This window comes from Camelus dromedarius, chromosome 32, assembly GCF_036321535.1.
Source record: "Camelus dromedarius isolate mCamDro1 chromosome 32, mCamDro1.pat, whole genome shotgun sequence".
NCBI classification, from domain to species: domain Eukaryota; kingdom Metazoa; phylum Chordata; class Mammalia; order Artiodactyla; family Camelidae; genus Camelus; species Camelus dromedarius.
Window position 1 is genome coordinate 12,479,569 of NC_087467.1, and position 14,191 is coordinate 12,493,759.

The following is a 14,191-nucleotide window of genomic DNA, read 5'->3' on the forward strand; positions in this document are numbered from 1 at the left end:
AGCTGGCCTTGGACCAGCAACCTTGTCACCTGCCGATGGCTGCTTGCTCGTGCCTGTGAAGAGAAAATCATTTGCCAGTGCAAAACATCCAGTGCCCGGCTTTGGCTCCAGCACGCCGGGGCCCTGGCCAGCGTCAGGCCAGGCAGGGCAGCTCGTCAGGTCAGGGGTGTCTGGGCCCACGGATGTCTTAGTCACCACCTCTGTGCTGGGCTCCTCCCTTCCTGCTGCTGATGGAACAGGAGACACAAGCGCGCCCTGCAGTGCAGCAGAATTATCCCAGGTTCGCGCCAGTGCACAAATGCATGCACACACATGCATGCACCAATCAGAAAAATTGTTTTAAAGATTTTAAAAATTTTATTTCTAAAACTTGCCCTCTAAGCCCATGCCCTAGGTTTTTAAACCAATAATGGGCCCACCAGTAGCCTCCAGTGCCTGGAACTGTTCCTGGCAGTGCTTGATCAATATTTGTTGGATGTTGAAGGAGTTTTGCTACGACCTGGAGCCGCTCAGCCACCACGGGGCTGCTGCAGCATGAGGGCCGAATGCTTGGAATCATCAGCTGCTGGGGTGACGTTAGGCCTTAACAGCAGGCCTAGTCCAGTCTGAGTGGCAAAGAGTAACGTCCTTTTTTCTTCAAGGAAGAGAAGAAAGGGGTTTTCTAGTCTAGTTTCCCTGCAGGGGAAAAGTAAGGAGAAGGAAACAGATCCATCTAGTTACAACCCAGACACCCGTGAACCAGATTAACAGAAGGGTGACACCTGCCTTCAGAATGTTTTCTCCAGCTGATAACCTGCTCCCCGATCCCCTCGGATCAGGGTCAAAGCATCAGAGAGGCTTGAAAAAATGCAGATTCCTGGGCCCCGCCCGCCCTCTGTATCTCAGGATGTGAGGGAAATGAGCAGAGATCCAGGTGACCCGCCTGCATCTCAGAGTGTGGGCCCTGGACCTACAGAGAGGGGAGTAAAACGGGAAGGCATCACCGTGCAGCGCAGCAGCGACAGCGGGGGCGTGGCCGCAGACACGCTGTCAAAGCGAAGCTTTTCCTACTGATTCTGGCCTAGACTCAGCACAGGGATGGTTGTCCTGACTCTGCTCGTGTTGATCCCTCGTGATGAGCGGGGTCATCGAGCCGTGCCAAGGTCGCTTTGCTCTGTGTTTGCTGCCATACAAGAAGCACTTTTGTCATAATAAGCTACATGTTCTAGTCACTTGTTTGAAAAGTCAATTTGTAGGTATTTTAAGAAGATTCCTGTAATCTCGTACAAGATTAATATGTGAAAAATAAGCTCCTCTTGACTGTGTTTTTGAGAACAATTCCAGTAAAAGGGCTAAAAATTGACAACGTTATTTTATACAACCCAGCTCACAAATCTCCTCTGACTTTTGTTCCTCACACCCTGGAGTTTCTGCTGGTCACAAAACTCCGATGCTGATTGAGGGCTTCGTTTGAGAACTTCTTTACAGCAGATGAGAACCAATATTAATTTCAGGTGAATTTCCAAAAGATAGACTGCATTTTGGCCACGTTGGGAGCTGTGTGGGCAGGAATATTACGCGCCCCAGTGTTAACCTTGTGTCTCTCGTAGCTGTTGAGACCGTCCTCCCAGATCTCCTTCAAGGGACACGCGTTCTCTTTGCATCAGAGGAAGCACTCCGGGGTCGGGACACAGTGGGGTGTCTGTGCTGTGTGTATTCTTGGCTGGAGTAAAATAATGCGCAAGTTATTCTAAAGTTAGGGGAGTCCTTTTTATTAAGCCAATACAGAAAATAAAACTTTACCCCCTTAACTTCCAAAGAGAAGCATCTATTCAGAACCAAAACACATGATGTTATAATTTGCATGTAAACTCTGAGGACTTAGAAATAAAAAAAAAAAAAAACTCAGAAAGTGACACTGAAGGGTCCCTTGTGGGTCCACTGCACACACAGATGCCCTCTGCTGAAACCTGGGCTGTGGTCATAGAAGAGTCCATGTCACCGCATTTGCGTGTCCGGCAGCTCGTTCTATTGTTAATATATAAATAACTCATTAAAATGCCATTGCTTTTCATTGGAAATATGCGGGATGTATAGCCTCAAATGGATGAATTATCGCTCTCCTGCTTCTGAATGATTATTCTCAAGGTACCTGGGATAGAAAGTAGCAACTGTCCGCCCCCCAGCAGCAGGCTGAAGCGGGTGCATAACGCATGCCGTGTGGGCTGCTGCAGGTGCCGGGGTGGTCCCGGTGGGAGGATGCGGGCGTGTGAGAGGTGGTGCGGGATGAGAAGTCAGATGTGCTCTTACGAGGCGTATGCATTTCATTTAGTCATATTCCAAAGGCAGACACCCCGAAGCTCCATTTCGGTGGCAATCCCATTTGCGGAAATAAATAAGTAAATAAATAAATAAATAAATAAATAAATAAATAAATAAATAAATAAATAAATAAATAAATAAAACGTTTAAAAACTCTTTTCCAGTCCCACAATGATCACAGCTATTTGCTGGACCGTCTGAATCTAATCAAGGTGCAGTGTCAGTAGAAATGCCTCTGTCACTGGGATAATGGCTGCCTGCTGCCACGTAAAAGCCGTATGTTGGTTTGCTTAGTAATGACCTGGCTGTTTATCTTTTTTAGTGGTAATGAGTATTTTGACTCTGGTGCAGCTTTTCTTATTGTGTTCCCCATACTCGGAAGATAAATTACAACTGTGCGTAGAAGCTAACCACCACCTTCAAGCAGCCGCAGACCTCGCCAGGCTCAGAGGGCTTCATAACCAAGGGCTGAATTTGGACTCGCCCAAACCTGTTTGCTTGATTTGAGCAGAACGTGTTCCAGAACTCCAACCCAGCCTCATTAGGGCTTGGCCAGGCCCCTGCCACCCCTTCAAAAGTTGATTTAAAAAAAAAGCTCAGAAGGCCCGAAAGTCTTCAGAGCTTACCTAAAAAATGAAAACGCACCTCGTCTCAAAGTGGTGCAAAATAGTCAATATCAAAGAAAAAGAAAAGGAGTGTCTTTTAAGTGTGTCTTGCTGACCCATAATCTTAGGGGCCGTAAGGGAGGGACTTCATCAAGGCATCACCGTTTTGTTGATGTGCTGCAGAAGGAACCAGATGGCACCAGGGGTGGAATTCAGAGGAAACTGTTGGACACATTAAAATGGGCTGGAATAAAGGTTGTAACAAGCCAGCAAACGTGGGGAACCACGTTCAGTGTGAATGAAGCTCTGGTCTCCACTCTGGCAGACGTCTGTGATGATTAGGAAAACCCAACAGTGTCGATACAGTCTGTATCTCCAAGGACACATCCTCCCAGGCTCTTGAAGAACCTATCTGTAATCCTTCAAGTAGATTTGAGAAAGTAGTTATTTGTAAAGTAAGCTTTGGCTTTAGTGCACTGTTCACTCAGGGCTTGCAAACGAGAAGGTCTGGGAATAAGCGGTGTGGGAAGCAGTGTATCAGATGGCTCCTGCGGTCTGCCCTGTTCTGTGTCTATCGTGAAAAGGAAGAGGGAGCATGAGAAGTTCTTGTCTTCAGCTGGGATACCTTTGTTCCTTTAAATGTTTTGCAGCACAGGGCTTGGTTCTGATTTTTGTTGGAAGGGACGGGGACACACCACCTGCCCAGCGAGTCTATGGACTGGCTGGGCGCCTTTGGGCAAATTCTTAAACTGTGATAAACCAAGCCTGAGCCCCAGAAGGGCGTGGATGGTTCCACAAGACACGCACCTATGACAGCACATTGGCAACCACGCCGCAGCCAAAGGCAGGCGCTGTCAGCGGCCACCCTCCTCATTGCCCAACCACACACACCCAGCGATGTTGTCTTTGAATCATGAGCTGATAGAAACTTCATATTCTTCACATGTCACTTTGATTTGGTGGCTGTGTAAATAATCTTGCGACATAAATTTGAAATCTTAAAGTTTCTCAGAGAACAGAGCCAGCCAGGCTCATCATCCACCATGATTTGAAGAGGCAGTTAGACATTGTTTTCAACAAAAGGGTGGTGCGGACATTTTCTGTATTCTTTAAAATGTTTAGATACTTCTGAGGCCACGTAAATAGGACTCTTGTCCAATTAGCGGCTTTCTTTCCTTCTTCTAAGGAGGTAACTCACAGTCCCGGGGCGAAATTTCCTCCTTTTGGCTTTGTCTTCTCAAAGCCTAGTCTCTGAAAGTGTTTTTTTTTTTTTTTTTTGTTGTTGTTTTTTACATTTTTATATTGAGTTATAGTCATTTTACAATGCTGTGTCAAATTCCAGTGTAGAGCACAATTTTTCAGTTATACATGAACATATATATATTCATTGTCACCTGAAAGTGTTTTTAAGAAGCTTCCTAGCCACTTTGAAGTCATACAATGACAGAATAATTCACTTTCATTCATCCAACCACCTTTCCATACTCCTGAGTATTTACATGATACTCTGTTGCTGTTGTAAGACCCTTGAGTGGTGTCAGTAATGACTGTGTGTGTGCGCGCATGTGTCTGTGTGTGAGAGAGAGCGAGCAGGAAAGGGGTACAAAGGAGTCAGTATAATTTACTTATTTTCTTCCATATGTCTTCTGGTACATTTTCAAAAAGCATTTAATGAATCTTTAGATAAATCACCTTTTCTTATTCTTTTTTAATTAAGCACTGTGTCAAGCCTCTGGATTTTCACTTTTAGGTACTAAGCAAAATATTTAAATACTTCATTGTAAACTGCCGTTTTGCTGGCCCCGTTACAAGTAGTAAAAAGCTGTTAAATTGAAAATAGAAACAGCTGGCTTCGCCACGGTCCTCTTATAGTGTCATATAATTAATAGGATGCTTTTAATTTGGAGGGACTCCTGTGACGTCCTGTAAGCCAGTTCCAGCAGTCTGGAACAGCGAAACACCCGAGGAAATGGGGACAGGCTCCACTCCACACCCTGTTGTTACTGATCGTCTCAAAGTGTGGCGGAGGACAGCACACTGGGACAGCACACTCTCGGGGGGATGGGCTGAGTCCGTTCCATTTCCTAGAGAGACTGGTGGCAGAGACGGCAGAGTCAGGACTGTCTCATCATCTCAGAAGGCACTCCTTCAAGACTTGAGGATGCCAGTACCCAGAATTCCAGGAATAAGAACAGCCACTCACAAATAGGTTAAATTCAGTGGAAACACATGTGAAAGAATTCACTTATGTAACAAGAAACTAGAAACAGGAAAGCTGGAGGGGGGCTGCGTGAGAAAGAAAGGATGGCAGGAGTTCTGGGACCGCGGACCCTGAGAGTGGGGGACAGCGATGAGGCTGGGCCGGCCCCCACTCTTCCGGGACGAGAGACTGCATAGCCCAGCAGCCCTCAGCAGGTTACCCGACTGCGCTGTGCCTCAGTGTCACCATCACCGCCATCAAAACAGCACCTGTCAGTACCTCTGAGGTGTTGTGAGGCTTACATCAGATAATCCATAGTTTTTAGCAGAGTGCCTCAAACAAAAAAAAAAATAGCTATTGTAATGCTGCTTCTCTGAATAGTGATTATTATTGTAAAATGGGAAACATGCTAGAGTTTTATTAAATCAAGAGAAAAAAGGAACGCGTCAAATACAGAACAGCCTGCTGGGAGGAGGATGGAGTGGGCGGCGGGGGTGTGCGCATGTGCGTGCTTGCCTGACCGAAGAGAAAGCAAGAGAAACCTAAACAGAAACCGTTGCAGCCGAAAATACCAACGTGGGCTCCCGTGGGACATTATGACGATCTGATCCAGGACTGATCTTAAAAAATAGCCGTTTGCCCTGGAAATCATTTTTAAACAGACACTTGCTCAAACCAAAGAGCAGGACCAGGTGATCTTAAAAGTTTTCTTCCAATTCAAGCTGCACAACAGGACTTTACATACAATCGAATTCTGTTTTGGTGCAGCACATACTCTCTGAAGGATGAAAATCTGGCAGCATTTACTGAGCCTGGGCCAGGCGGGCACAGCGCTTGCCCGAGGGGCAGAGTGACCACGGGGCAGTAAGGCCGTGGCTCTGCGCTGGGCGTTGATTAGCCGTGCGGTGTCCTCACCTGTAAAGTGGGGGTGACGGTGTCCGTCTAGGAGGGTTGTTGTGGAGACTCAGTGCCGTGCCGTCATGTGGTGGATGTTCAGTCAATGTAGCTCTTACAAGACATCCATTTATTCCTCATAAGAATCCTTTGGACAAGGTGTTATCCCATCCCTCAGATGAAGAAACCAAAACTCAAACAGGTTTGGTCTTGAAGGTGGTAAAGCCAGGATTCCAACCCAGGTCTGTGAGTCTTAGAGCTGAACATCGTCGGGGGGCTCCTGAAAGCACTGACATTACTGGAAGCACTGCGCCCAAGCTCTTGTGCTTTCATGTGCTCTGCTCAGGCTGATGCCTGGGGAGAGATGCTCCTCTCGTGCCAGGTCCCCGCCTCACCCATCATGCTGTTTCTTGCCTAAAATTCCTTCTCCAAGCCCCTGTGCCATTCTGCTTACACCTGGTGATCCTGACGACCCAGCACAGGCACTGCCTCCTACAGGAAGCCTTCCCTGCCTGCTCCAGGCTGGCTGGGTCCCTCTCCTTTGTCCTTCCATGCCACCCAATAGGACTGTATGATGCTCAGTTCAAAAGGCCCAACAGAGCACCAGGAACACCAGGTAGGCATTCAATAAATATAGAAATAAAAAGCCTACTTATATAAATTCTGGATTTTTAAAAGAAATCAGGTTAATTACAACAATATATTTCTTATAGTCAGCCGTCAATGTAACCCTCCTGATTCAGAAAACTATTCTAGCCAGAGCGATGGGAAGGACTCGTGAGGCTTCTGGAGGATTAGCAGGCCCGCTGTGGCCCCGGGCTCCTGAGGTCAGTGCCCCACAAGGCCGAGTTCCGGGACTGTCGGGGCTCTCATACTTCTTCTTGTGTTTTAAACTTTCCTTTCCTTTCTCCCCTACTTTCTTCAGCTCTGTGCATCATAGAAAATGATGCTGCCGCCGGGAGCACATACTGGAATCATTACTTCCCATAAGTAGATGGAATTTGTTTGCTTTGCTTTTACTTAGAAGGTATTTTCTCCATTTTCTTAAATTACTTCTGTCCATTTCTGTAACAAGCTCTGAATTTATTTTTATCTGTGTTCATGAAATACAGATGAAACTTCCCAAGTGGCAAAAACTATAAAGAACTATTCCTAGATTTTTTTTTAAAAAAAGTTATAATTTGCTTATAAATGCTATTTGTGATAATTAAGGTTTCTAAAACAGTAAGTTGACTGGTGATTTTTTTTTATAATAATACCCAGCATAGCATTTCCTGTCCCCCCCTTTTAAGAAAAATTTTGTATTGTGACATTTAAAAATATATGCAAAACTAGAGAAAATACAATATAGAACCCTCAAGTTTAAAAAGTTTCAGGTATCAACCTAGCATTTCTCTTCCCTTCCCCTCACTGTGTTTCCATCTTTGCCCATCTCAGTAGAAAGGAGGGCAGGGTACTCATTGGTCGCAATGTTGACTTTTCTACCTGTATCTCCTTCCTTCCCTGCTATTTCCGCGTCCAGGGTTCCACCTGCAGTGACTGCTCCCCACATACCTCTCATTTGTCTACCCAGACCTACAAATACAGACACACACACACACACACACACACACACTCACACAAGTGCACATCCACAGGTACACACACACCTTCACCCAGCCCTCTACCTCCCTTGGGCTTCAGCTATTAGGACAGAACTCTGGTTGGCAAGCTACTAACTTGGGTTAGTAGACATTAAAAAGTATGAAGCCACAAGCGTTTCTGAAGATAAAATTATTCTATAGAAAAATACTCTGTAAGTCAGATTTTTTTTTAAGTACTGTTCTACTGATTGGTGGACTCCTGGCAGGTTGTTTTTCTGAATTTTGCTGCTTCATCCTCTGTGTTTTTCCAGTTTTCAACAATGAGTAGGTGTCGCTTTCATAATTTAAAAGTATCCCCCAGAAGTTGTGCTGAAGAGGTCACTTGGAAGTTGCCTCTGAATCTCTTAGCCAGCAAAATAAATCTGGGCCAGAAACTAAAGGAAATCTTTTCCTCAAGTTCAGACCATATTTTCCATGGCTGGGAAACCCAGAGGTGAAGAGAAAAGCCATTTCTTGGCCAAGGAGAGCTGAGTGGGTGAGAGGCTCCCACAACCCCAGTCCTGCCCTTTTCTCACCATCTTTATCCGTCTGTCTTTGTTCTCCACCCCACCCCTGGGCGGGGTCTTCTCCGCCCTCCCCGGGCAAGTTGGTCCTGCAGCGCTGGCACCACCATGAGCCCTTCTGCCTCCTCCCTCCCCTGTAATTACCATGTGTGCACTGGCTCCACCGGAGAGTTGAAAGGATTAACCCGCCTGCTTCTGGTAAAGTAGGGCCTGGTGTTGTGTTATGTGCCGCACGTACATGTCGCATGACACGGTGTTCCCTAGGCAGCGTGAGGACTGTTGGGTGTAGGGAGCTCTGAAGGGTTGGAAACCTCTCCAAGCTGAATTTCTTTAGCTGTAAAGTGACAATCCCACATGGGTTGGCAGGATGAAATGTAGGGCACAGCACACGATGGAGCATAAGAGCTGCGAGGAAATGGAGTTAGAACCTCATGCGTATTCCTCTCCCCAGAAGAAGTTTTCATTGTCCTAAGAATCCTGACTTTCCAATCCCTTCTTCTGCCCCATCATGTCATGGTTGTACCAACAGTTTGAACATAGCCTCTGAGGTCTTGAGGTGTTTGGGTTCAGTTTGGCTTGATTCAGTTCAGTTTCCCCAAGCCTCAACTTTTTGTATCCCAACTGTTAAGTAAATTAGCTTCCCTACAAAGCTGATAATAATCAAGCTTTCTTGGGAGAAGGTGCAACATTAGCAGACTCTTACTGAACTGTATAAAAACTGTGCATTTCCCAAAGGGCATTGTTTATTTGTTGTCTCCTTGTTCATTTGTTTTTGCCTTTGTCTTTTGAAATTATAAATGAAGAGGCAGTATATTCAGTGGTGAAGAACAGAGGCTTTAGGATGAGACCTCGGTTGGAGCCTAAGCCAGGTGACGGCCATTCTGGGCTTCAACATCCTCATTTGTGAAATGGGTATAATGTGGCCACCTCATAGGATCATTGTAAGAATGAAACGAGGTAAAGGCCATAAAACAGGCAGCTCACGCTTTGTTAATACTATTCAATAAATAGTAACTAGCATTAGAGCGGTTGCCCTCCAGGGGCTTGGATGTGACCATCCTCTGCCCATCACCCCAGGGGCAGCATGGGGGGCTTACAGCCTGCTCTGTGTTTAGCCAGCTGTGCATCTTTGAGTGTTACATTTCTCCACTGCTAGAATGGGAGGTCGATCTAGGTCATCCTGGAGATCCTTCACTTGTAAAAGTGTGGTTGGCTATTTACGAAAAAGTGCTATGACACTTCAAAGGGACAGAATGACTAACTGAGAGCATCTCAGGTCGACAGTGTTGACTTGCTTCTCTTTAGTCTTTCTGCTCATCCTCCCTTGCCCTAGTTCTCAACTCAGCTGTACATTAGACTTCCTTGGGGAGCTTTTTGAGAAATCCAGATGCTTGGGTCCTAACCCTGACCAATAATTACATCAGAATATCTGGCACTGGGCATCAGTATTTTTTTAAACATTCCCAGGTGATTCCATTGTGCAGCCAGGCTTAAGAAGCACTGCTCTATGTAAATGACACAGTCAAAAAGTAAGGCAAAGGAAACAGGACTTGGATAAGCCACAGGCTGCTTCTGCGAGGAGATGTGATTTCAGATACTGTAGTTTGATTGTCTCACTTTTCAATTGCTCTTTTCCTTAACACCGCTGAGAGCATAGCCTGACATCGGTCCCCATCGCCCTTGGAATGAAATCTAAACTCCTTGACCAGGCTTACACAGCTCTTTGTGATCTGACTTCTGTTGCCCCAGCCTCATTTTTCAGTTGGCCTGTCTCTACACCCCAGCGGAGAGTAATCACATGCCAGGTTTTTCTACCTTCGAGCCTTTATGTCTTCTCCACCTCTCTCCTTTGTTATCTAACCTCCCACGCCTGTACTTGGCCCACTCTGCTTATTCTTCAGGTTCTCCTATGAACTTTCTTCTTCTTCCCTGTGTCCTCCTGTAGCCCACTCTGCATACCCACTGACACACTCGATCAAAATGTACTTAATCTGCACTCCCAGCCCCACAGATTTAAATTCCACAAAAGCAAGGAGTGTGGCTTATTCACCACTGCATCCCCTGTATTTCACATGATCAGGCTGAGTGAATTCTGGTGGGAAGAATGAACAAATAACTGAATGACTACACAAGAAAAAAGGAAAGAAATTCTTAAGGAACTGAGTCACAGTAAATTAGAGAAACCAGGTCCTGTAAATGAATGAATACACAAGAAACAATAAATTCTTAATGACTGATTCATACTGAACTAGGTAAGTCAGGTCCTACCCCTATACTCTCTTTCACTTAAGACCATTCTTTAATGCCAGGGGTGGGGGAGTCATAGCGAGGAAGCTGACTAACTTTTCACCAAAAGAAGCTTCATTTCCTTGGAGATTTGGGACGGCATTATTTGCTCCATAAACGAGAGTAATCACCAGAGTGCTAATACTAAAAAGCAAGAAAGAGGAATATATTTCAATATGTGTTAATGCATATTTTTGTGACCTTTATAATCCTCTTAGTTAATGAAATATTGGCAGATAAAAATGATAGGATATTTGCAATTTATTTTAAAAATCCCAGAGCGGGAGAGGGAGGAGTAGAGGTATAGGTGAAACAGGACTGAACAAGAGTTGATAGCTTTAGAAGCTGGATGGACACGTGGGGGTTCATTATATTATTATTATTTTTTTTTTTTTTTTTTGCTTTGGCATAAAGTTTGAAACTGCCCAAAACACAATGTTAAAAAAAAAAAAAGTCAAAAAATAAAAGGAAAATTGTGGAAGGACGTTTTTCTCAACATTGCCACTTGATTCAATGAGTGGTTTGTTTTTTTTTTTTAATTTAAAAAAAAGGGCAGCCCATACATCATCCGGAGCCAGCTTGGTCTTGGTCAGTTGAAAAACAGGAATGTTCTCCGAGGTTAGTAAACTGTAATCAGTTCCACATAGTTTTCAGGCACCAGAGTTTACAAATCACTGCAGTTGATTTGTAACTCCATTCATATGTCCACAAGAAATACAGCCTGTGTCGAGGTTCCCCTCTATTTGCTTAGCCAAACAATGCTTTTCACAGCACACTGAATCTCGAGACCGGCCGGGACCCCATTTTACGATCACAGGCACCACCCTGCCCTTCCGCCGTGTTTTCACAAATTCAAAACCTTTCTCCTTTTAGAGTTTGCAGAAATCAGCAGCACTCTGCCTCCTTTTATTAATCCTAACAGTTGTTGCCTGAAACACAGGGCCTCTTTCTTCCCCGAGGGGGCTTTCACTGTCAGGAATGCGCAGCCGTGCGGCCCAGGCGCTCTTCGCTCCTGACCCTCCCTCCCTCTCGACTCCCGCGTAGACCACGCAGCCTCCACAGGAAGAGTTTTCCCACCAATTTCAGGCCACGCCCTCCCCGCCCTCCGGTCCCCCAAGCACGCCCTCCCCAGGCTGCCGCGAGCTCGCAGCAAAGGTTCCGGGGCCAAAGGGGTTCCGGGCCCTGGCCCACCCCCGCGGGTTCCTCACTTGCTTGGTGGAGTCTAGGCCTTCTCCCCAGGCCACTCGCACCCTTTCTCACCGCTGCCCACCTCCCTGTCCCCGCGCTGGGTCTCCTTCCACATTTCTCTCCTCTTTCTTCTGCATCTTTTCCTATTTCATTCCAGTCAGATGTGAAGGTGCTTCTGAGTCCAGCTGTGTGCAGTTTCCTGTATCTGCTAGAGGTGGGTTTGGTTTGTTTTGTTTGAGTGGTATCCTAAAAACCTCTTAATTGATGTGTCTCTACTATCTTGGAAAGGGCTATAACGATACACTTCAGCCAAGACTGAACTTTTTGCTCCTTCAATCCTGTACTCTGTACTGCCTGCAGCCTTCCAAGAGCTGCTTTCGTGGAAAGTTCTGTTTGCTACTTTGAGATAATCTTCTTTTGCTGTGTTCTTTTTGAGTGTGCCATGATCCCTTCTGATTTTTTTCATTAACCCTGAGGAAAAGGGTAATTTTATAAAGTAAACTGAAACAATTTTATTTTTTATAAAAAATGGAGACGCAGAGAAGTTGATTCACTCAGATTACAGCTTGTAATGGTCCTGCCTTGTTCCCCTCCTCGCTCAGTCACCTCTTTACTCACTCACGTAGTAAAGATTTATTAATCACTTATTCCGTGCTGGCGACCTTCCAAGGTTAGATTTTGAAAATGAGTATTTAAGAATTAAAAGCATGGAATTTATTTTAAAGTAAAATATTTACTTTTCACCTCCTTAGTAAAGTGCCTTGTAATCACTGATACTAATTTATTCCAGGCCACAAAAATAATCAGTATACCCATTGGGATTTCATTATAAAACTCTTGCTGAACAAGTGTAAGATAGAAATGAAAACTCTAGACCAAAAGCTTTCATTCAGTAGTGGTTAATTCTTTTCATTCCAATCATTGTAGGGAGGCCCCTTTAAGATCAAACGGACTGTGCCCAAATCCCCCAATGCTACTTAACTAGTTGGGCAAGTTACTCACCATTTTGAGCCTATTTTTCATCTTTAAAAGGAGGATAATGGATTTATTGCATACATAAAGTGCTTAGGCAAGTGCAGGGTCTCTGGAAAGCACTTAATAAATATAGTTCCCTTTTCTTCCCCTGTCAACTGTAAATTTATCATTGACAGTGAAGAGCAGAATGTTTTAATAATAGGCAAACAAGTCTCATTCTTTCCCATGCTGCACCAAACTGTCCTGGAAACACTACAAATAAGTGACTAAGTGTGTTTTCATTTTCATTCAGCCTCTTTTTTTATATAGTCTACTGTTTGATTGATGTGTTAGTGAGAAATGAATGCCAAGGCAGCATGCAGTAAAAGAATCCTACGATGGTTGTAATCTGTACCCTGGCCGATCACCCTCATTTTCTGGAATGTTGGTCAAAAACGTTAGGTGAGAAAAATATATTGAGTTTTAGAAATATGACCTGACAAGTTAGTTGTTCTTCTTTGTGCTTTACTACCTTCAGGTAGGACATGAATTTTCTAATTATCTTTGAAAGATTTTCATTGAAACAGAAATTCACAAGTCTTTCTTTTTTGGGGAGGGCGAAAAGCAGCTTTCCTATTTGTTGGTTTGTTTGTGATATTTTAAGAGGAATGGAATTACTGATTTACCATTCCATCGGTCCCATTTCAACAGCCAGATTAGAAAATGTCTGATTTCAAAATCATCTTCAAATCAGAGTCATCATCAAAGCAATAAAATGGTGCTCCACATCAGAGACTTGTGATGAGGTCCACAGAAGCTTGTCTTAAAATGGAGCAAATTTTCTGCCTATACTGTTAATGAAAGTAAATGCACTTCTTGGTAAAGGAAGTGATTTCAAGTGTGTAAATCCTGTTTTCTGATACAGGGTATTTATTTGTCATCAGCATGCTCTCTGCTTATTCCTAGTATAGATGTTACCACGTCCTATTAGTTGAGTATGTACTAAATATATAGAGTGTAGGTTTAGCCTTCCTTAAGGAGATAAATGATAATGGATACAAAGCACTTCAACTGTAGCACACTTTTCCAATGTTAACTCTATAAATGGGTAAACATATTATGGATTCCTGTTTTTAAAAATGACCCATAGGCACTTACATTCCAGAACGAGCTCGTATTTTTGGGGTGGTCTAATATTTATATTTTATAATGATTCCTGGCTGTTGCAAATGAATTTTGCTGAGACCTAAGAAACGAGACTGTATATTGTTAATGGAAAACATATTCTTCTAAATGAATAATATTCTTAACTATTCTTTTTTATAATTAAATGTAGATGTTAGCATATAGGCGTTGCTTTCTTTTTAGAAAGTTTGAAATTCATGGGTGGGGAAAGCTCAGAAAACAGATTTCTTAAAAACAAAATTGCTTTTTTTCATAGAATCTGCTTAAAAGACACTTCAAAACAGTAGTTTTTTTTTTTTTAAGGAGCAGCAAAGTTTTGTTTTAAGTAACACAAAGGGAAAGACGTGATCTTTCATTACAGTGACAGCGCTTAGCCATAATCACCATGTCAGGAACATTTTCTCTACAGGTAAAAGACGTTGAATAATAGAA

General features: G+C 44.0%; 1 protein-coding gene across 4 annotated transcripts in view; it reads left to right on the forward strand.

The window, feature by feature from the left end:
- The window catches only part of KCTD1 (potassium channel tetramerization domain containing 1), a 158,192-nt gene that overhangs the window by 125,136 nt on the left and 18,865 nt on the right, over positions 1 to 14,191 (forward strand). The gene's annotated exons all lie outside the window — the stretch shown is intronic.